Source organism: Topomyia yanbarensis, chromosome 3, assembly GCF_030247195.1.
Source record: "Topomyia yanbarensis strain Yona2022 chromosome 3, ASM3024719v1, whole genome shotgun sequence".
Taxonomy (NCBI): Eukaryota; Metazoa; Arthropoda; class Insecta; order Diptera; family Culicidae; genus Topomyia; species Topomyia yanbarensis.
Genome location: NC_080672.1, coordinates 118,565,206 through 118,589,367, shown reverse-complemented (window position 1 = coordinate 118,589,367; position 24,162 = coordinate 118,565,206). Strand labels below are relative to the sequence as shown.

Here is a 24,162-nt window from a genome sequence, read left to right as displayed (position 1 = left end):
TTCATTCATTTCATTCATTTCATTCATTTCATTCATTTCATTCATTTCATTCATTTCATTCATTTGATTCGTTTGATTCATTTGATTCATTTGATTCATTTGATTCATTTGATTCATTTGATTCATTTGCTTCATTTGCTTCATTTGCTTCATTTGATTTATTTGATTCATTTGATTCACTTGATTCATTTGATTCGTTTGATTCATTTGATTCATTTGATTCATTTGATTCATTGGATTTATTTGATTCATTTGATTCACTTGATTCATTTGATTCGTTTGATTCATTTGATTCATTTGATTCATTTGATTCATTTGATTCATTTGATTCATTTGATTCATTTGATTCATTTGATTCATTTGATTCATTTGATTCATTTGATTCATTTGATTCATTTGATTCTTTTGATTCATTTTATTCATATCTTTAATTTTATGCATTTCATGTTTAGTCATTCGTTATATTTTATTCAATTTTTTAGTATGAGTCAATTTATTTTATTAATCTTATAACTATTTCTAAATATAATCTTATTTTTTTTAATAACCTAATCTAATTTGATTCGTGTATTTTATAATTTTGATTTATATTTATTTTTCTACTTATTTTATGAATTTAAAAACCTATTATTTCATTTTTTGCTTTACTTTTTTATTTCGGTCGTTTCGTTGATTTCTATAATTTATTCAGTTTATTTGAGATTTTATTCGTGCAAGACTAGAAACTGTTTTCATCCCACCTCTAGTTGGATGTCTACTTCTCGTGAGTTGCAAACTAATCCAATAGTGAAATGTGTAAGAAATGTTATTGTTCTTTCTTCATTATTTGCATTTAACCAATTTTTAAAGTAATTTTTCTGTTGAGCATTTTCAAATACGTTTACATTGATTTTTTTTATTCTCCCGAAAAAACATTTGATTTATCTTTTTTCGACGCTAAGCGCACTTTTTCTTCATTTTACATTTAGTTCATTATTTGAATTAATTTCAATTTTCATTTCTAGTTTTTTTCTATTCTTTAAATAATTTAATCCAGTTTATTCATTTTCTTCGTGTTAATAGTAGGTATGTTGGTTTTTCTACTATTTTTTTGTTTTCCATTTTGCTCGTTTGCTCCGTTTTTGTTCAATACTTCCAATTTTCTTTACTTTTTCGTCTTTTCATCATTCCAATTTCCCAGTTTTTCAAAATTTTCCGGTTCGTCCATTTTTTTTAATTTATCTATGGTTGTTTTATTCTTGTCTTTTATATATACACCTCTAATTTTATGCATTCTTAACGTTTTATTTACTTTTTCTATTGCTTTCAATATGTCTTGTTTTTAATGTTAAATAAATATTATTATTCTTGAATTATGGAGTTTTTCAGTTTTATGCATTCTTTAATTTAATGTTTGTGTTTATTTTTAGTTGTTTTTTTCATTTTCATTGATTCTTAAATTTTTTCCTACTTTTCTATTGATTTTTCGTTATTTGCCCCATTTGTTCAGTAATGTTCGACTTCTTTAATCTTCGCAATAGGTTTTTCTAGTTTCCTGTTTTCTTTTATCAATATTTTATAGGTTTTGTTTTGGTTTTTCTCGATAAAACATTTTTTTTCAATTGTCATTAATTGGTTTATTTGGTTGATTTTGTTGTTTTAAGCTCTTTTGTACATTCTTTTAATATTTAGTTTTTCTATTGCTTTTTTATCTTTTGCCGCTGATCGCCGCTTAGATATTTTTAATTTTTGTAATTACTACATTTTTAATCTTTTCATTTCCTTACTTTTATAAATACTATTGACAAAAATGGCGCTTTTCAAAATCACCAAAACTGTCGAAGAGGTATTAAAAAACTTCCAAAGTATAAAACACTCTACGTTTTTTTTCTTCATTGGCACTACAAACAACTAGAGCAAAAAACAGGTCCATAAATATAAACTTTCAGTGTACTAAACATAATATCAGTAAACTCCAATGGATTTCAAACATTAACTTTTTTGTACTCTGCCCATACATAGTGGTAGGGGCCCGTACGTTGGACCCCCCGGGCCCGTATTTTTTCTCTGCGGCACAGTATCTGAGATCCACCGGATAAAATAAAAAGGGATAGTTAAAACTTCCTGTATTTACGAGCTTTTGAAATGGTGCCGTAGTTGTTAACGAACAGTTCTTTCTTCCAATCACTTCCTATTTAAAATTTTAATTTTTTTAACCGATAAAAACTGATTGAATATGAATGTACACTTGCGAACTGAAGGCAACTTTTATACGTTCAAGTTAAAATCAGTGTGTTATTATAATTCGAATCGAAAGCCTTGCTATCCAAAGCCAATAAAAAAGGACGGTCATCCATTATATCTGCACTGCCAAGTCAAAATGAATATAAAATACCAAGCATGAAGCCATTCGTCCCACATACATATGTATTTTCAATGCGTAAATTAAAATCGGAAAGTGCATCTCGAAGCAGAAAATATTAAAAATCATAACTCGTGAACCACGCACTCTTCAGTGGCAGGCGCAATCCGGTTTGAAAGGATATTCAAACTAAAAGCAATATGAAAAAGCACAAAAAAACTCAAAAATATTGCTTTTTCAACTTGTGCCATCCACTCAGCGTGAATGGCTCGTTCACTTCCGCATAAATAATACACTACCGTGCGATGGCCAGTCGCTACGGACCGGCGCTTTTGCGAGTCGGAAGCTTATTGGACACGTTTCATATATTTTAATCGATCCAGGAACAAAACGCACGCCAAAATTACAGAAATCCATTTACGTAATCAGTAGACCACAGCTATCGACGTCATGAGTTCCGCTATCGACGATTTCTGCGATTGGTTGACATCGAGCCTTTCCATTTTGGTAAAACGCGCACCGGTGGGAACTGATTCTTAACTATTTTGAAGATTTACTGTAAAATTTCTATTCATTAAGCTTATCAGAACGGTCTTAAAAATCAACCGGAAAGTTAATCGGACCTACTTTACACCACGACAATTATTCCACCTGATTCGCGCACCAGTTTAAACATTAAACCACCGCTAAGACAGGAATTAACAGAAATTAAAAAGTTTATCGTAAACATTGTTCTTTAATTCTCCCGTAGTCACCCGTGACGAAAAGGGTCCCGTCGAGTGCTAGCACCAACCCGGGACGGACCGCCTCGCCAGCAGTGTCTAACTGCTGGATTATTATCATCCAACTCGACCGGACGACGGCTAACCAACCCGCATCGGTGGCGGTGAGTTAACCGTAGAATAAAAAGCGGATCCCATGGCTTTATACGACTTCAATCGGAGGAAGACAGTCGTCACGGACCTTTCCGCGTTTCGAACCGACAAAGTAACAAACGCTCGCCTGTTTCTTCCGCGTCCTACTGACAGGGGTGGAAGGTAAGACAAAAAAAAAGCTCATTGTCGAAGCAGGAAACTTTTTAATTTTTATGTAAATTAGATTCATTAGCGAATGGGAACGTGCATGCGGATTGGATGGGAGCGCCCCCGTTCGGACTGTCGCTCGGCACCGACTCGTGTACCTATATACAATTCGGAAGTGGCTTATGTGGTTGTGGTGAACACCCGGGGGGTGAGATTGATAATCTCCTGCCTCAGAGCAGCAGCCAACTGGGTAGGGTTGAACTGGGTGGAAATGGAAACGCTTTTTACATTATCGCAGCATTCCTCTTTAATTGCATACGGTCTGGTGAAAATGAATGGGTGCGGTAGGAAAAACATTAAATGTTAAAGATCTGACAGGTAGCGTGAAACCCGTTTGTTTCAATCCATTCACCGAGGATAAGGATTATGGAAATTGTCCCTGCGAAATGTTGTGTTACGGGATTATGGTGTTTGTTTTTCAATTTCAAGATAATATTTGTGCAGCTCGTTAATGTTTTCTGCTGAGTTTTTCGCTGTGCTCGTGAACAAAGTTATTAGTTTTCATCTGAGTCGTTATTTCTTTAATGACGACATGAAAATGATTTTAATTTACCCCTGCTCCTTTCATACGATGGAAAACTCGTCATCCCACCAAACATGGAAAGGAGCCAATATTCACTTTTACAAGTCAAATGAAAGTGAAAATCTTAGCTCATAAATCATTTTAATGAACATTTTCTAGTCCGTCTATAGAGCGAATAGAGGTAGGTACATCGCTTGTTCTTTTTTGTTTCTTTTTTTGCACCCGCACCACTACTCGATTTATTTTGAATAAAAACCGCGACACGGCAAAGGCTGCCACTTTCATCTGTACTCTGTAGCCCAAACCAACAGAGCTATAGTGGCTGCCAAAATGTTGCACATCTCGTGCAGTTCGACAGGACGTGTCTGTGTGCTTGCGGATTCTGCTTTTTACGTTCACTCTGCGGATGAAATTTTTCGGTCCCAGCTGGCTGCAAAGGACTCGGGACGCGTAATAAAAATTTATTGGTAATTTTTATTGTTAACAGGCTACTGTGCAGACCCTTTTACCGAGCAGTGACAGAAAAGGGGAAAGAGAAATCAATTTATCAGCTCTAGGTTTTTACGCCCAGACAGATTTATTTGCTATTCTTAGCTGATGGGTGGGTGGTACTGCGGTGTGTACCTGTTTTTAGTTTCAGCTTATTTTACAAGGGCGGTTACTTGAATGTTGAGTATTGTTGTTTTTCGGCAGATCGTTTTTGCCAGGTTAGTTTTGGTAAGAACATTTCAATTTGTGAGTCTGCTGTGGCACATCGTGCAAGTGAGTTAAGGAGTTATATATCTTTGGCCTTGGAAAAATGCCACTCTCTATATAGTTTCTTTAGTACATGGTTAACCCTCCAGTGTATGTCTCCTAAAATAAGCAACCGTTGGAGCTCATATAAAAAATTGTTAGAGTGCGAGGAACGAACGCTGGGCGGTTAAGGGTATTTTCAGCTATTTTTGATGCTAAAGAAAAGACTACGTAAATGTAGGAATTGCTAGCTCAAAATGCAAAAGATCTGGTAATGTGCGAAAATGGCAAAACGCTTCCTTGCACGTGAAGCAAAAAACAAAAAAAACGAATTTTTCAATAAAATTATTTTCATGTTTACAAATTTTATCTTATTGTTGGTGAGTTTGTTAAATTTTATTAAGGTGCTCATTGCATCCGATGGATAGCAACCTCACCTGGGCCATTAAAATAGCTATCGCAACTCCATGTTTAAGGCCCATTCTTTCTATTTACGGAAGCGAAACCTACGATTTTTTGTATATCACTGAAATTGGTATATCTGTACAAAAAAAATCTGTTGTAATCCACCTATTGGTGTCTTTGTACCTTTCTCATTTATCCAAACTATTATGTTCAATATAATTGTGGAAATGTCTATTACATTCTCATTATATTTAGCACGTATCCCACGACTACCACGAAAGTCGACGTTTACTCACTTCAAAATAAAATATTTAATTAACTTAACTAGCATGAGTTCAATGTTATTTTCATGTGATCATATTTTGAAATGCTGTGAGAATGGGTTAGGAAGTGGAGGGGGTGGGGCCTAATAGAGTGAGAGTCGAGCATATGTAAGAAATCCTTTATCTTATTTCGGTATACGGGTTGTATGAAGGGAATGCAGGTGTAAGGGTGGTCGAAGGGGGAGAGTGATGAAGAGTGGAGGGGAAGGTGTAAGGGTAAGGAGGGGGGGTGCAACACCTCACTGTATATGTACTACTAGCTGTAACCCGGTGCGCTTCGCCACACCCATCAGGATTAAACGAAATATTTTCAAAAAACTAAAAATAACAAATATTTTTGCTCGCGGATAGACAATGTTCTTAGTTTGACCACCTGGAGCACAATTAATTTAATTGCTCTGTTTTCCTACACACAATCGTTTGAAATCCCTTTTCTAGTTACAATGGTCGCTTAAATGAAATTTTTCAACCAAAGCACAGTTGTAGTGGGTCGATGTTGCGCTGTAACTAATATAATCTAATATAATAAGCTTCAATTGCAACACATGCAAAACGACGTTTTCACGATCAAAATTCAATAACTCCTGAACCATTGGTTTTGGAGAATGGATTTTCTCGAAGAAGTTTCTAGGTATAAATAGATGCATCTTTTGATATAATGAATTGAGTGATTAATCCCCTAAAAGTGAGATAGAAAATTGATTTCCCCAAATAATTTAGCTAGAAGCTCACTGTCTTCAGTAAAGTTCTAGAAAATATTATTGTGAAAATCTTTACTGAAGATACTAAAGCTCTATATAGTAACAGTAGCGAGATATGTAGGTTTGCTTGGGATAGACCGCTTCAAAACAGTTTTTCGAATATAACTTTTTACGATTACTTTTTATTATTAAAAGTGTCTTCTACAAAGTTGTTAAAAGCGATAAAATACACATTTTTATAACAACGATGAATCTGTAGCTCTCGAAGCAACAAACTTATTGTCAATTTTCGAATATTTTTTATCAATTTACACCTTAAGCAACTTCCTTAATCGTCAAAATTCGTATAAAGAACTTTATTCTTTCGATTAAATATAAAAACCTTCGTCTGACGGAGACTGCTGCATTGATTACGTATAAAACCAATACTCCTGAAAGCATGGTGGATCGACTGGATTAAATAATTCAACACGATAATCCAGAGATTTATATGCGTAACAGAATTACCATCGATTTTATGACATTGAAGTCAATATACGCAATCGATTAATTCTTCAACAGATTGTATTATTTTACAAAATCATGTGGAAATGTGGTGCAAGTTATTGTTGCATCGATTAACATTTTCCCAACCCATATATCTAACTTTTTTGGCGAATTAATCTGCGAAGGTGACTATAAGAATCATTCAATAAAAGTATGCACATACAGTGAAAAGTTCTGTTTTCGAAACATATTTCCAATGATACGAAGACATAACGGAGTGTTGGTGGACGTGGGTAAAGTTAATTCATAAAAAATGGCACAATTGAAAAAATATTTTGGCGATACAGAGAGTGTTAGTATATTCATTTACTTTCCATATAATCACTGCACAATTGAACAGTATTTCTTCAAATATCATAGCAGAATACTAAAAAATCAGCCTGTGACAGAGAATCTCTGAAAACTTGCTTTGTGGTGTACATCACAAATCAAGATATATTGGACCAATCGTTTTCAAGGTTTGCACAGTTCTTCTACATATCCCCAGGTATTGATCGAAGCTTTTATTTTTTTCTTAATATTTGAATTTTTTATAGCATTCTGCAGCTAAAAATGCAATTTTCGCTAAAAAAAATCATGAAACTAATTTTTGTGAACAAAGTTATGATCTTTCATGATGTTATGATATGAAGGAGAACTGTGCAAAATTTCAAACAATTTGGTTCAGTAGATTTAGAGTTATGCTGTACATCGCATTTATTCGTGGTGTCTCCTGAAGATTTTCAATATTTTGCGGTGAACATTAAGGAAAATATTGCTTAAATGTTGCATTATTGTCTGAATAGACTAATATTCTCGGTATCGCCAATGTTTTTTTAAGCACGATTTTTTTTTCAACAATAATCCTACCCCCTTAAGCAAGAACTGATTTCATCAGTAGGTGCGACTAACGGACAAAATTTGACAAAGATCGTAGACCACGCCACCAAATATTCGATTAGTTCCTTTTATGGGTCTTCGTAAATTCGTCCTATATAACAGTATTGCATTCTGTCAGCATTTTGCTTACATCCAAATTTTGATTGATATTGTAAGTAACGTTTTCCGCAAGCGCAAGATTTAGTGGCTGTTTTTTTAAATTTTGAATTTAATTTTCGACAAATTCATGCAATTCATCAGTATTATATTGTCATTCGCGTAATAGATCTCTATCAAATAAATTCTTGCCATTTCATGTATGTGCTGGTATACATACATGCAACAAAATTTTAGATTTTTGAAGTAATTGATAGATATTGCATCAGAAACCCTCCTTCTCCTTCAGATTCCGAAACCAACAATCATGTCTACGTCTTAGTGTCAAATCATATATATTATATATAGCTAAAAAAAGTTCTTCCCCCCCCCCTCTCCCTTTCCTCGGTTTAGGTACATCTCACCCTCCCCATCGTGCACAAAAACCATCTCCTTAGTGGAAGGAGTACTTATGTCAAAATTAAACTCATCGCTAATAATCACATTGAATGAATAGATAAGGATTACTTCAGAACCCTCTTCCACTCCTCCCCCCTTTCTTGGTCCACTCCCATCATCCATCGGCTCAGTGGGAGAAATACATATGTCAAATACTAATATATATGGAGATATAAATAATTCTTTGCCTAAAAAACGACCCCCCCCCCTTAAGCTCAGTGTACCCCCCCCCAAAAAAAACCATACCATTTTCTTGGGGGAAAGAATACGTATGCCAAATTTCATCAAGATCGGACTTGTAGTTTAGAAGTAGTTAGCCGACATACATATATATATATATATATATATATATATATATATATATATATATATATATATATATATATATATATATATATATATATATATATATATATATATATATATATATATATATATATATATATATATATATATATATATATATATATATATATATATATATATATATATATATATATATATGTATATATATATATATATATATATATATATATATATATATATATATATATATATATATATATATATATATATATATATATATATATATATATATATATATATATATAGATTTGAAACTTAGTTTGAGAAAATCGGTTTGATTATCACGTAAGAATCGATGTGACTTTAATTGGGATATTCCGGGACTTCCGCAATTGTTAATATTCAAAGAATGTTTGATTGGCAATCAGTGATTTAGGCCTTTGAATCGAAGTAATTTGATGTTAATTTCAATATATTTTTAACCTATAATATATTACGATTGAACCGGTTTATATGAGAAATTCCTATGCGAGCGCAATAACCAACATATAACTTCGGAACCAAAAGTCAGAACTGAATGAAGTTCAATAGTAGCCAATGGGAGTATTGTTTATGTTTATGTTTATTACCTTCACCAACAGGCCCCTTTGCCCCAATGGTGGTTGCCTTAACTAATTACATTTCAAAATTGCCAATATTTTCGCTTTTATCGAATTCCGCGTCCGGTTAAAGTCAAAGGCCGTCGCCACACTGTTCAAAATTCGCTGGAGTCCGGAAACAGCGCTCTGGCAACCATAGTTGGTTCTCCTGAACGGAACTCACAGAAGAGAGTTATTACGTAGAGCTCGAACGCGGGCTTGAAGATCCAGACGTCTGAGAATTGTAGAGCAATCCACTCTGGCAGAGAGTAAGTCCGAGACGAACAGGGTGCAAGAGCAGTCACTCCGAATGCTGAGTGTATCGAGATGTATCAACTGGCAACTGTATTATAACCTTTGTTTGATTTCTGGTTTGTAAAAATCGGTTAAGAGTTTGTTGGGATATAGATGTAACATTAGTTCGAAAAATTGAAGAGCAGCCCAGGGGCATCAAGATCGGTCAATGTTTTCAAAGCTACTTTGTTTGGTCGTTAGTGATCTAGACCTGCAAATCCAAGAAATGTTGAACGAATTTGAATTACATATTACATTATTCGGGCATCATATGGTTACTAGTTTATATATGAATTTTCTGTGTGACCGGACTCTTCAACCCGTAACACTGGAACCGGAAGTCCAATAAGCTAAAATTTCAATAGCGTCTTATGGAAGCATTATACCGTTCATTTGAAATTAAGTTTATACAAATCGGTTCCGCCATCCCTGAGAAAGTTGAGTGGCATTATTTGACCCACACAAATACATACTTACACACATACACACGGTCGACGAGTAGGCAGCAGGGACTGACGGACAGAAATTTGGGAGCTTAACGACCCCCCTCCCCCAGACCCACTGCGAGCTGAGGAGTCATGCTAGGATATGGTGGGGCAAGGCAATGTTGGGCTCTGCTAAACCTTTAGCCATAGAAATCCAAAAGCAGCTCCATTGAAGCGAGTTAGTGCCGTTACCGCTAAGGTTTTATCCAAGACTTTAGCATAAAGCACCTTCACCCAACTGGGGTGCAAACGGGCACAACGCGCTACCCCATGAAGGACCGCGTCAACCCTTGCATGCAACCTAGGAGAATCTGTTCGTCAAAAGTGGGCTACCGAGGTCGCCGACCCAGCATAACGAACAAGTTCAAAAGCAAGTGCAACCGCAACTACAAGAGGCCATACCGAGCACGAGCGGCGACAAACCAACTGGACGCCAAGGACAGGTAGGATTTCAGGCGCGCACGCCGAAACCAAGCATTACCCAAGAAGACCAGCAGTCTGGGTTACCTAAAGTGGCGAAGTGGAGGCAAAAAATCGAAGAACTCTACGAATTCGTGAAAAGCAAAGGCAATATGCACGGTCAGATCAGGGATCTAGTGATTAGCATCAAATCCGCCGTAGCAGCAGCCGAATTCGAACAGATAGCATTACTAGAGCGAGCTGAAAACGCCGAAAGGAAGTTGAAGATCACAGAGATAACGGAAGCAGAAGCATATAAGACGCCGAAGGGTGGCCGGAATTCTCGTTCTGTGAAAAGAATAAGGGAAATGCCAGGAAAGGCGGAGGAACCGAAGAAGCCCAAGAAGGTCAGTGAAGTCCAGCGAAACAGCCGACAATCGCAGAGTGAATGGCGAATCGTAGAAACCGCAGAAGAGAGGAGGAATAAACAGAAAGAAAAGGAGGAAAAGAAGAAAGAAGACCTTCGGCCACGCTAGCAGAAGCAGAGGGGAGACGCTCTAGTCGTCAAAGTAAACGAAGGCGTGACGTACGCTGCGATCCTCAAAAGGGTAAGAGAGGATCCCAAGTTGAAGGCGCTGGGAAAGAACGTTATAAGAACTAGGCGCACTCAGAAAGGCGAAATGCTGTTCGAGCTGAAGAAAAATCCATCGATCAAGAGCTTGGCCTATGGGGAACTCGTGGCAGAAGCGGTGGGAGGAGAAGAGAATGTGAGAGCTTTAGTTCAGGAAGCAGTGGTCGAGTGCAGGAATTTGGACGAGATCACAAAGGAAGACGAAGTGAGCAGCACGCTAATAGAGCAATGTAATCTGGAGAAAGAGCAGATATCACTCAGGTTGAGGAAGGCGTACGTGGCACACAGACAGCAGTGATACGCTTCTCGCCAACCGCAGTGAACAAGCTTATGTCGACCGGATCAAAATCGGATGGTCGGTGTGCTCGTTGCGATGGATCCCTGGAGCCACTAAACAAATGGAGATGTGTTTCAGGTGCCTGGGTTTCGGCAATCAGTCAAGAAATTGTAGAAGCCCGGAAATATGATCTGTGCAGAAAGTGTGAGGAGAAGGGATACATTGCTAGAGACTGCACGAAGCAACCGAAGTGCTTGCTCTGTACAAATGAGGGTGGTAAAGACCACGTGACGGGACGCTTTTTATGTCCAGAGTACAAAAAGGCGAAAGCAGGTCAATGATGATGGAGATAACCCAACTTAATCTTAATCATTGTGACATTGCACAGCAACTGTTGTGGCAGTCAACAACAGAAACGAAGTACAATTATTGCAGAGCCGTATCGTATCCCTCCCGATAACGGTAACAGTATGGTGGATAGTTCAGGGACGGCGACAATCCAAGTGATGAACGGTTTCCCTGTTCAAGAGGTGGTGGATAGCACACACGAAGGTTTCGTTATCGCCAGTATCAACGGCCTATTCGTATGTAACTGTTATGCTCCTCCACGGTGGACAGCAGAGTGTGGAGAGCAGTACAACCGGATGCTGGACGCACTAACCGATTCGTTAGTCAGGCGAACGCCGGTTGTCATGGGAGAAGATTTTAGCGCTTGGACCGTGGAGTGGGGCAGCAGGCAGACCAACGCAAGTGGTTGCAGTCTATTGGAAGCACTGGCAAACCTGGGCGCAAAGCTGTGTAACGAAGGTTCCGCTAGCACATTCCGTAAAGACGGCCGGAAATCTATCATCGAAGAAAGCTCTCGGACCGGATGGTATCCCCACCGTGGTACTGAAGACTGCGATCCTGGTGTTTCCGGATATGTTCAGGATAGTCCTACAAAAATGCCTGGACGAAGGCTACTTTCCGGATAGATGGAATGTGTTGCTGCCAAAACCAGGGAAACCACCAGGAGATCCAGCATCGTATCGGCCTATAGTGCTACTGGATTCTTGGTAAGATCCTGGAAACGGTCATCCTCAACAGGCTGACGACCTACGCTGAAAGTGAGAACGGACTATCGCAGCGACAGTTCAGGTTCCGGAAAGAGATATCGACGGTTGACGCAATCCGCACAATCATCGCGACCGCGGAGAATGCATTGAAGCAAAAGAGAAAGGGTAATCGCTACTGCGCCTCGGTAACGATAGACGTGAAGAACGCGTTCAACAGTACTAGCTGGGGGGCTATCGCCGTAGCGCTGCACAGAATGCAGGTTCCGGACTATCTGTGCAAGGTGCTGAAAAGTTACTTCCAGAACCGAGTACTGGTCAACGAAACGAACTTGGGGCAGAGGTTGACGAGGGTCACAGCGAGAGTAACTCAGGGCTCCATACTCGACCCAACGCTCTGGAATATAATGTACAATGGAGTGTTAACACTGGAACTGCCCAGGGGAGTGGAGATCGTCGGCTTTGCAGCTGATGTTGTCCTGATGATAACGGGCGAGACCCTTGAGGAGGTTGAGATGTTGACGGCGGAGACAATAGGCATCGTGAAAACCTGGATGGCTAACGTCAAGTTGCAGCTGGCTCACCATAAGACCGAGGTAGTGTTGGTCAGCAACCGTAAAAAAATTCAACGTGTCGAGATCAGCGTTGGACGACAATCCATCACATCGATGCGTGCGCTGAAGCACCTGGGTGTGATGGTCGACGAACGGTTAAATTACAACAGCCATGTCGACTATGTTTGTGAGAAGGCTGCAAAGACAACTAACGCATTGGCAAGGATCATGCCGAATCACGGAGGAGCAAGAGGCAGCACGAGACATCTCCTGGCGGGTGTCTCATCCTCAATACTGACGTATGGCGAACCGGCCTGGGCTGCAGCGCTGAACTCAAAGCGGAACCGCACGAAGTTGACAAGCACATTTCGCGTAATGGCTGTTCGTGTCGCGAGTGCGTACAGACCGATATTTGTCGGTATTCGTAATTGTCGGGATGACTCCCATCTGCATCACTCTGGCTGCGGACAAGGAATGCTACCAGCGGAGAAATGCACGTAATGCAAGTAGACTGGTCCGAGCGGACTCGTTAGCTAAGTGGCAGCAAGAGTAGGACAACGCGGAGAAAGGAAGGTGGATCCACCAACTCAGTCCAAATGTGTCTGCTTGACTACGTAGGAAGCATGGAGAGGTTAACTTCCATTTGACACAGTTTTTGTCCGGGCATGGATGCTTCCGGAAGTACTTGCATCGGTTTGGACATGCTTCGTCACTCCTTTGCCCGGAGTGTGTGAACATGCAAAACACACCGGAACACGTGATCTTCGAATGCCCTAGGTTCGAAGAAGTCCGAAGGGGTGTGCCTGATATAACCGTGGACAATATCGTCGAAAAGATGTACCACGACGAGCATATCTGAGACGCTGTCAACAAAGTGATTACGAGTATACTCTCCGAGCTGCAGAGGAAGTGGCGAAGGTAGTAAAATAGTAGCGTCATTGGCTAGAACGCCGTCGAGGTACCACAAATCAGATTTCGGGAGAAATTTCGCCGCCGGGGAACTCTTCGACAGTGTAGATTGTGTCCACCGCCGGGGACCAGTTGAGCAGTACGCGACATAGCACCTGGTTCGGGTCTTCGGGGCACCAGCGAACCGGACGTCAGTTTTCACTGGAATCACCGGACCGACCTCGACACCCTACTGGGTAGCTCGTGAGTAGGCTAGATCCACCGCCGCGGACTAGACCAAGTAGACGAAGCGGAGAGCTATATGGCTCACAGAAGCGTACATCGGTATCGGGAGTAATCTACCGCCCGGGAATTCGCGGTAGGGTAGATTCACCTCCGTGGACTACCCGACAGAATCGTGACGAAAATAGGAGCTAATTGGCACCGGTACACAAAGAAAATCCGTTAAATGGTTAAATCGGTCCAGTTATCACTGAGAAATCGATGTGACTAGTATTCTGAAATTGGATACTCCCGCTAGGGTTTCCGGAGCCGTCGATGGAGGCCAATGTGGCGAAAGAAACTTTGATTTGTTAGTGATCTCGAATTACAAATCCAAGCAGTTGTGGTCACATTTTGGAAAAAAATTGCATCTTTTGGAAAAATATTTCCTTTTTATATTCATCGCCGCCGTATACGTATACGCTGTGAAATAGGTATGACAGAAATTTAGGGGTTTGGTAACATCCCCGTGGGCCTTAAGAACCATCATAGGTTGCCAATGTGGTCAAAGCAACTTCAATGGGCCATTAATGATCTAGACACGCAAATCCAAGTAATGTTGCACACATTTTAGTATGTATTGCATTTTTGGACATCATGCTGATAGTAGTTTATATGGGAATTTGCTGTGTTATAGTTCTCTTCAACCGTAACTTTGGAACCGGAAGTCGGATCGACTAAAAACAATAGCGGCAAATGGGAAGGTTGTACCTTACATTTGAGACTAAATTTGTGCAAATCGGTCCATCCATCTCTGAGAAAATTCGGTGAGATTGTTTTGACACATACATACACACTAGAGTGACAAGAAAAAAATGACCCCCATCGGCCCACCCCTGAGTCGCTTCCTAGTCCCACCAGGAGTACTTGTACCAAATTTGAAGCAAATCGGACAAGTCTAGCTACCGGACCAACGTGCCGCAAGTTTGTATGGGATTTTTTGACAATTTGCATGGAGAAAACCCACTCGCATTTTCGTCGCTAGGTGGCACTATATGAATCGTATTATCACTGTAAGTGAAAATAAGAAAGATAATTTAATTTTCTATAACTTTGTCGAAGACTGCTAGTCAATCCGGCTTTGTTGAAACAAGTTATTAACCTTTTAACGAAGTGTTGTCTGAGTCAGTTTTGCATGGGGCCTAGCAGTGCATGGTTGCGTATCAGTACTCGATTCCCACGAACTATACATTTTTGTGAAATAGTGGCCAGATTTAGCTGAATAGTATGTTCAGAAGAATTGTAGTATATGATATGAGTTATGTTTTAGTTGCAACATTTTAGTTCCACCTGTCACCGCATAGAGGGCGCCAACACTAACTTTTCAACGAAGAGAGATAGAAACTAGGTATCTTCTACAAACTTGTAGAGCAGGTATTTTTCAGTAATTCTTCCGAACATTCCGTTATTCTATCTCTCTTCTATGAAAAGTTAATGCTGGCGCCATCTATGCGGTGAAGGGTGAAACTAAAATATTGTAATCAAAACATAACTTGTATGGTATACTACATTTCTTCTGAACATACTATTCAGCTAAATCTAACCATTATTTCACAAAAATGTATAGTTCGTGGGAATCGAGTACTGATACGCAACCATGCACTGCTAGGCCCCATGCAAAACTGACTCAGACAACACTTCGTTAAAAGTTTAATAACTTGTTTCAACAGAGCCGGATTGACTAGCAGTCTTCGACAAAGTTATAGATAATTAAATTATCTTTCTTATTTTGACTTACAGTGATAATACGATGCATATAGTGCCACCTAGCGGTGAAAATGCGAGTTAGTGGGTTTTCTCCATGTAAATCGTCGAAAAATCCCATACAAACTTCCGGCACGTTGGTCCGGTAGCTAGACTTGTCCGATTTGCTTCAAATTTGGTACAAATGCTCCTGGTGGGACTGGGAATCGACCCAAGGGTGGGCCGATTGGTTTTTCAAAAGTTCATTATTTTTCTGGGCAGTCTAATACGCACACCAATACACCTATACAGATTCTCCGATCTCGACTAACTGAGTCGAATCCTATAAAAGACTCGGCCTTGCGGGCCTCGGTTCAAAAGTCGAAATTCTGACCGATTGCATAACCTTTGTCTATGAGAAAGGCAAAACTAGCTTAGGTGGAGATATGACGCTGTGCCTAGTTTGACAGAGCTAGAAAAACGAACGCGCTAAAAATGGCGGCAGCCCACAACCGGGGACACTCCCCTATTACCGACTATGCCTGAATATCGGCGAATGGCGCAATTCTTCGAGTCTAAGCTACACAAATTACTAGGTTTTGTTATCGAGTGAATTCATTCGGATCGCTGTGGAACGGCTTTTCCTGGAATAGGATGTAAACATCGAACTTGGAAAAATGCCATCTTCGCTACGATGTTAACAAATATTTAGCAAAGGAATAAAACCCAGCTCTCGGTTTTTATAAGGCGGAGTAGGCAGCGTAAGGATGCGCCGCCGTCAGCCGGAAAACCTCGCTCTTCCACACTAGCACCATCTAACCGACGAGCGATGGTTTGCTTTGATCTTTCTGATTTCCACGAAGCGATTTTGCACCACCATCGTCGCACCATCGGCCTAGTAGAACTCCCATAGGAGGCGGAAGACGTTGAAGTGAGCCTTTGTTTACTTCGCGGTTTTTGGCACGCTTTGATGAGATCTCTACTATAGGTACTGTTTGATCCTTTCGTGGTACCGTTCTACTGACAAATTGTTTCAATGATTTATCTGTCGAATTTCAATTTGGATTAGATTGTGCTTTTTGTGTACTTATGGCGCGCGGATTTGAAGTCCAAACTCTAGAATTTAAAAAATAGTATTTTGATTTTGATCAAGTGTAGGAACAAGTAAATATTTTCTGCACTTTCCTACCATGCTTTTGCCGGTTAATCCGATTCAATCAATGAGAAGAAAACTAATCGATACAGGTCCTGCCATTAAGTTAGTGCCGGATTCCGATTCGATGCAATTGATAAATTTCAATTCAAGCGCTTCCAACTTCAGTAGAGATTTTGATCTCATACTAATATTTTTCATTTGTAAACAACTGTTACTGAAACAGAATGAAACACGGATTACGTTTTCAATAATTCTTTATGACAGGAAATCGGTTCCAGCATACTTTTCACGATACCATTAGTGTACGATACAGAGTTTTTTTGTTTGCCTAAATTCCCCGCTCAGAAAAATCGTGAACCTGCCTCGTGGACGGTTTATGACAAATCTATTTTTCCGTGGCCACTGTCATCGGTTCATCAATCATGCGGAAAAATAATCTGCGGTGTGACGCCGTAATACGCCAGCATTGATGGCTTCCAAGCGACTAAATTTCCTATCACGGACAAAGTTCGCAACATACTACGAAACACGGAAGTAACGTAATAACCAAAAGAAACCTCCCAAAATGTCGAAATAGAACCCGCTCAAATCACTTCATCATGCTCGACTACGCACCGCCGTTCGTCAGCAATTTCATTTCTTGCATTATGAAATTTAGCCTCCCTGGTGTGCCCTGCTTCCGTCCTCTATTGGGTTTGTAAGCTAGCAATATTATGTACGTACGTGTTTATAACCGTCCTTCAATTTCCAACATTCTGACACATTTTTATGCCTGACAAGTCAACCTATACAGGCTTCATCTAGCAGAGGCTAGGAGCCAGTGTGGAGCCAACGGAGCGCAAAGACCGGAACTGCCTCGGTACCCCTATTTACACAACATTCCGTTCCTATGGCCAACCGACCGGCTGCTGTTCGTGACAGGCATGCAGGGCCCTCCTCACGTTTGACCTTTCTGCTAAATATGTGAGGTGAAACGGGAAGAAAGCCTCTTGGAGTTATTTTTACGTGGTGTATGAATTAACCGAATAATCGTTTGGAATTCTTCTGGATAGTAGGTACGGCATATCTCGATGGAATTAGCGGCGGAACGATGTACTGATTTCTATCAAGGAATCCTAATTTGTTCCTTTTGTGCAGTAACATTTCATATTTGAGTTTTCTTAAAAGCACTCCAAATGCAGAATCTAGTTTTTTTTAAGTGGTTCAACTTGAAGTTGTATAACTGGATTATCTGGAGGGCTCCCTGTCAAAATAACTTACTACAATTGCGAACGAGCCTGGTAATGTCAGCCATTAAAACTCTAAATTTTAAGCAGGCCAATTTCAGCGGGTCGTGATTTTGATTGTGTGTGATGTACGGTTCGGATGTGGGACGCGGAGATTTCATGATCGTGTGGGAACGAGCGTTTATATGTTCGCGCTTGAGACCGCGTTTATAAAATATGAAGTGCTAAAACGTTCACGTTCAATGGATCGGTTTAGAACAAAAGGTGGACTAGGGCTAAAACTTTGTTGTTTCGGTTCAAACAAGATATTTTTATGTTATTTTGGGACGCCAAATTCATTTTATATATTGAAACATATTGAACCTAAACATTTACTATTAATTACGATAAGGAAATATTTATTTTACCGAAAGAATCATTGAGTCGTGCAGTTTTATAATTTTTTAAAGGAAATGTTTGTGCTCTGCACTCCTGTTTGGATAATTAAATGTATTTGAAATTACCCTTACTAGCTATTGGGGTGGCTCAAAAATAAGTAAATAAGTATTTTGTCTTTAAGGGTCAAATGATTTTTTAATTTCCTACCCCCACCCCCCTCAGCGCGCCTTAGATTTGTCTCTATGCTCCATATCGCTGCGGTTAAATTGAATGTGGAAGGTCTCATCCCCATGGTAGCAACCATCTGCCGATCGCAGCCTCAATCAATAACGGCTCAAGGCCATTGATATCAATCAATATTTCGTATGACCTCATAGAGCTATGCTGTCGCGATATTCGACAACATCGAATCTACTCAAGAACTTTTTTCCGGAGGAAGAGTACAGATTTTTCGCTGGCTTGATTCTCGACAGCGCGAATCATACTCAGACTAAGCCAGTACCCGGCGCGAACATACATAAACGTTCTCCTAATCCATGGTGGGACAAAAAGTGCTAAGATGTATACGCGGAGAAGGCCACCGCGTATAAGACCTTCCGGGATGACGGGTTACTCGCTAGCTATCGACAATACGCGACGTTAGAAACGCGAGAGAAGAATTCGATTAAAGCCAAGAAACGTAGTTACTGGCGCCGGTTCGTTGACGCACTAACGCGAGAAACATCGATGAGCACTCTTTGGGGCACGGCGTTTAAATGTCCTGTACACAACCTTTTAATTTTTTCATGCCAAATAAGCCAGAAATATATTTTTTGTAATGGTTCAAACAATATATTTTAAAAAAATGGAACGCTTATTTCATTGTTCATATAAAACTTATTTTAATGCGAATTTTTGGCACGAATGGCACGGAATGGTAATTATGAATTAGTTGAATACAAATTCTGGTCAAAACATTGTTACCAAATGACTTGAACGAGATCTCAACAGTGTTTACTAAATCTGACAGCTGCTGCGTACGTTACAATGACATACTTCCAAAAACATTGAATAACATATTTTAATTGGTTGCAATATTTACTAAATTATAAAGAATCTGAATATCTGAGAAATCATTTTCCCATTCGGCGCATCTCTTGTGTTACCTAGTGAAAGCCTTATAGATTATCCTCTCAGTGTTATTTGAAAGTCACGCATGTGTTGTTATTTAAAATTAATAGGGGGAAGTGGGGTAATTCGGACCGCTGGCGAATGCGGACCCCCAGCTGTTTCTCAACTAAGGTAATATTATGAAAAGCGTATATATTAGACTGGTTCAATTTTTGACTTTTAGCTCCACCAGGCTCTGCTGATTTCTTTTATGACCCTTAGTAACTGTGTAAATTTTGGTACCGATCGGTTGCGTCTACGGACCCTTCAAAATTTAAACTTGTGTGTAAATTAGTATGGAAAATCGGTTAAAATTGAAAATAAATTCTTAAAAAATCACCTCATGAATCAATTCATGAGAACACTATATATATAAATCAATTCATGAGAACACTATATAAAGGTATTCTTCTGCTAAACACATTCGTGGAACATTGTAAGTTTGTGAAAATTCGCTGAGAAAAGCTATTAACTAAAGAAGCAGCATGACTTCAAAAAAAGTGGATTTTATTATTAATTATAGCAACCCTCCACGCGAGATTTAAAGGAGCATCATTAAATTAGTGGTTTTTGAATATTTGATACTACTATAAATAAAAAAGGACCCATGGCTCGGTCAAGCTAACGCAATGAGCCGTGTCAAATAAACGGAATAAAAAAAAGATTTTTATTGGCAATGTTAATTAATTAAATCAAGTGCATTATCGTGATTTTGGATCTGCCGGAATATACCTTTTATTTATATCCTGTTTTGAGCGAGACTATCAACAATTACTTAGGCCAAAATAGTAATTCTTATCTATTGCATGAAAAGAAATGGGTGGTCCGAATTGGAACAGGGTTGGGGTAATTCGGACCTTTCTTGTACTTTTGCGCAGAACCGTTTATGCAAAATAAGGTAAAAGATCGGAAAAAGACGCCTTACAAAAAAATGTGCGCAATTGATCAGGCTTTTAGAAAAAAATACTCATTTGTGATTCGGTTGACACGTTTCAGTTCTATAGCTCATAAACCAGTACTAGGACCGAATAGGCCCAGTTCTCCCTATCAATAATAACCATGCGTCACCGTTGTCAGTGTTTTGTAATTTAGACTGCTTATCGCAATTTTTCGCTAAACTAGCGGAAGCTATTTTTAAAAGTTTTAAGAATTAAAAGTTTTCGGATTATCTAATTATGCTAAAATCACTGGATTTGTACCAACTATGTAAAGCTATCAAAAAATCCTTTTTCGTGCAGATAAATGAAAATTTAGCGGAAATCTCTCCAATAAGTCAGCAATTACGAGAAAAATACTAACAAAAATGTTGTGCTACCTTCATATTTGGACTTGAATCCGGACTCATCCAACTTTGGGACGTTTTCAGGTTTGCGAGATCGCTGGCGTAGGGGTGCTTGGATGATCACGAAGGGTTCGGGCGTTTGTATGCGCGAGTCAGATGTTTAATTCCGAATGTATAATTCAGATGCTAGGACAGAGTGAGATCCCTCATATCACTAGAGTTCCGGACAATGATGTCAGCCTGAAGCTTCTTATCTTGTGTATATATGCATTGTTTTAGATTGGCTCAAATGAAGGCATGGATCTAGGCTGCTAGGACCAAGAGTAATGGTTTCTAGACGTAACCGATTCGTCAGGGTAGGATCCAGAAAAAAATGGGAGGCTTTGAATTTCAATACGTGAGTAATACGTAAGAGGAGCGTCTGGTGTAAAGTGCTCAAAGCGAAAGTTATTTTGTTTTACGATTTTGAAAGCACGGTAACAATTGATCGTTTGTGTAATGTTAGGATCGCTTTATACATTCATTGTGTGCGAAAAAAATATTTGCAATCACACAGAGCCACACATACGAGCGTTCCAAGAATTGACGTCCAACGATTTCCAAGTCGAGGAGTGCTGTGGCGAACACGATAACTCTCGATAAAATTGTCTGATAAGGAAAATTCAACAAGTTTTGTAAAGCTTAGATTTGTAGTTAATCGATGAACCACAAAAAAATAGAAAAAAGTTCGAGTTTCGGAAAATGGCTTCATGAAAACCGAAAAATCTCATATTTTACTGTAAAATTCGCTCATTTTTCCAAAAAAATTGTAGGGAGAAATTTTTTTATTCAGTTTTCTGTGGTTCATCGACAAACTATTGGGTATGCTCATAAAAAATCAAGTCAAATTTAAGTAAAAGTAGTTTAGAGTGTATTGTTTACACTGCATTGTTATTGCTGTCAGTTTTTCGAAAATTGTTGCCGATAGATTGAAATCAGCGGGTGTTATAGCAAATATGCGCGTGGAGTTCATGGCTTTTTAAAACAAAAAATGTTCAGCGTGGCCACTGAGATTGCAGGAGGCCTTTCTAGAGGTTCAATACAATCAATTAATTGGATAAAAAGAAAACGATTATTTTTCCCTCTACACCTGACGCCCCCCTTAATGGTGGAGTACGTGGTCATACTTGTCGCATATGAACCGAACTACAGATAACCTCATTCAATGGAAATTAGTTGAAAATTAAATTTGAAATTCGCCTGCGCCACGTTCCGTCTTCCATCTGCACGTCACAATAGATGGTACGCAACACCTTTCGTTCGAAAACTCCAAGGGCGCGTTGGTTCTCCACGAGCATAGTTCAAGTCTCGTGGCCGTCTAATCAGCGTCTTGTAGATAATCAACTTCGTGCGGCGGCGAATTTTGTTCGACCGGAGCGTCCTCCGGAGTCCACCGTAGGCACGGTTTCCCGCCAAGATCCGTCTCTGAAGTTCTCTGCTGGTATCATTGTCGGCGATTACCAGTGAGCCCAAGTACACTCCGAAGTACAATCCGAACTCGGGATGGGCGATTCACATTGTCGTCTTTAGAACCTATTCCTCTCATGTATTTTGTCTTCGACATATTGATGGCAAGTCCAATCCAGCTGGCCTCAGCCTTAAGACTGATGTACGTTTCCGACGTCGCCTCAAAGTTTCGTACCATTATGTCAAGGTCGTCAGCGTGACCAGATTTGTGTTATCCTGAATGACAAAAGCGTTTCTATGTTAAGGTATTTGACCCCGTAGGCGTTTTTATCTTGCGAATGCCAGCATGTGTATAACTTTACGTGTTTGAATTCGCGACTATAACCATGAAACCGTTTGAATATTCGCCTGGGCTTTTGAAAGATGGCGCGGGCCGTTACTTGAATATTTAGTGTACATTTCAGATGAAGGAAGAGAGTTAGCTCCCCCATCTCACTGGAGTCTTCAATTATGGCGCCATGATGATTGCTGTCTAGACTGGTGTATGTAGGTTCCGTTTATTAAAGTAGGAGCTCCCGGAAGAGTGCAATTCATGATCGTGCGAGAGCGGACGTTTGTATGTTACTGATTGAGACCGCGTTTATGAATTCGCAAGTGCTAACACGTTGACTTATTCGCAGGAACGTTTTCATGATTGTGGGACTGTGGACATGGAGTATGCTCATAACTATGGATTCCTTTAACCGATTTGGACAATTTTAAATCTTTTGGATTAAGGAACTCGTCCACGTTTTGATTCTGTAAATTTAACCGAATGAATAGATCAGTTTCTTGGTAATCCGGATTTTCCGGAGTAATGTTCAAGTACTAGGATCTGTAAATTTTAAAAATGTCCTAGCAAAATAAGTATCAAAACTCTTCAAATTGTCTCGGAAGTCTGTTATTTATTGTTAAGGGACCCAATGGCAATTTGAAAAATTTAATTGTAATGGAATGGCCAATCACGCCCCCCGGAAACCTGTTCCGGAATGTCCGTCTAAAAGTGGATGAGCTCCCGAAAGTATCAAAATCGGTTGGAAATTACCTTAGTTATTAGCATTTCAGTTTTGTGGGTACCCACATCGGCCTGTTACGTAGTAAAAAAAATCATGAGCCCCTCCTAACTCCCCCTCTTACTATATCAACAATATTATTAATCCAAAAGCTTGACTTAGTGAAGTTCTAAGATGCCACAAAGTTTCAATTTCCAGCTATGGATAAAACATGGGAATTTCATTAATTGAAACTTAAAAAGGTACCCGCGTCAGACACATAGCAGTTAAGCGTTGTGTGTCTATCAAAAAAGCACCTTTGATAGGTCGACAAAGGCACCCGGGTAGCCGCCAATTCAAAAGCTCGTAACAGTGGCATTTTAAACCGAAAATCATCCACTTTTAGAATCTAAGGAAATGAATAAATCTGGTTCGAAGTAATCAGAATGGTCCAGTATTAGGACATGATTTGTATATATTAATACAATTCTAGTAATATTGCAGACATCAAATTTTTTGAAATTTTCTCAAAAGCTCGTTATATATCGTTTCGGGACTATGTGACAATTTGACCTCGGAAAGCTCACTCACGGCTCCACTAGAATCTACTCCCGAATGGTACCAAATGGCCCGATGAGCATTAGATACAGTCCGCTGAGGCAGTTCCAACAATTCTGATACCCATATTGCCAGTATTCCATCAAAATTCACTAAAAGTATCCCAATACTGCATTATTCCTCCCGGAAATCCAAAGTCCCGGGAATCAATTTATCCGGTACAGTTTCATAGAGTCTAGAAGTATCTATATGAGTTTCTGAAATCAAAAGCATCCGAAAGTATCCTTGTCGGATCGTTACGGTGTGAAAAACATCCTGAAGCCTTTCCTTACGTCCCCGTTTCAACATTATTAATTCTTTCCCCCAAAAGCTATTGTT

The 24,162-nt window shown here is 39.4% G+C and overlaps 1 protein-coding gene across 3 annotated transcripts in view; it reads right to left on the bottom strand.

The window, feature by feature from the left end:
* Positions 1-24,162, bottom strand: part of LOC131693432 (leucine-rich repeat neuronal protein 3-like) — a 441,590-nt gene that overhangs the window by 195,340 nt on the left and 222,088 nt on the right. The window lies entirely within an intron of this gene.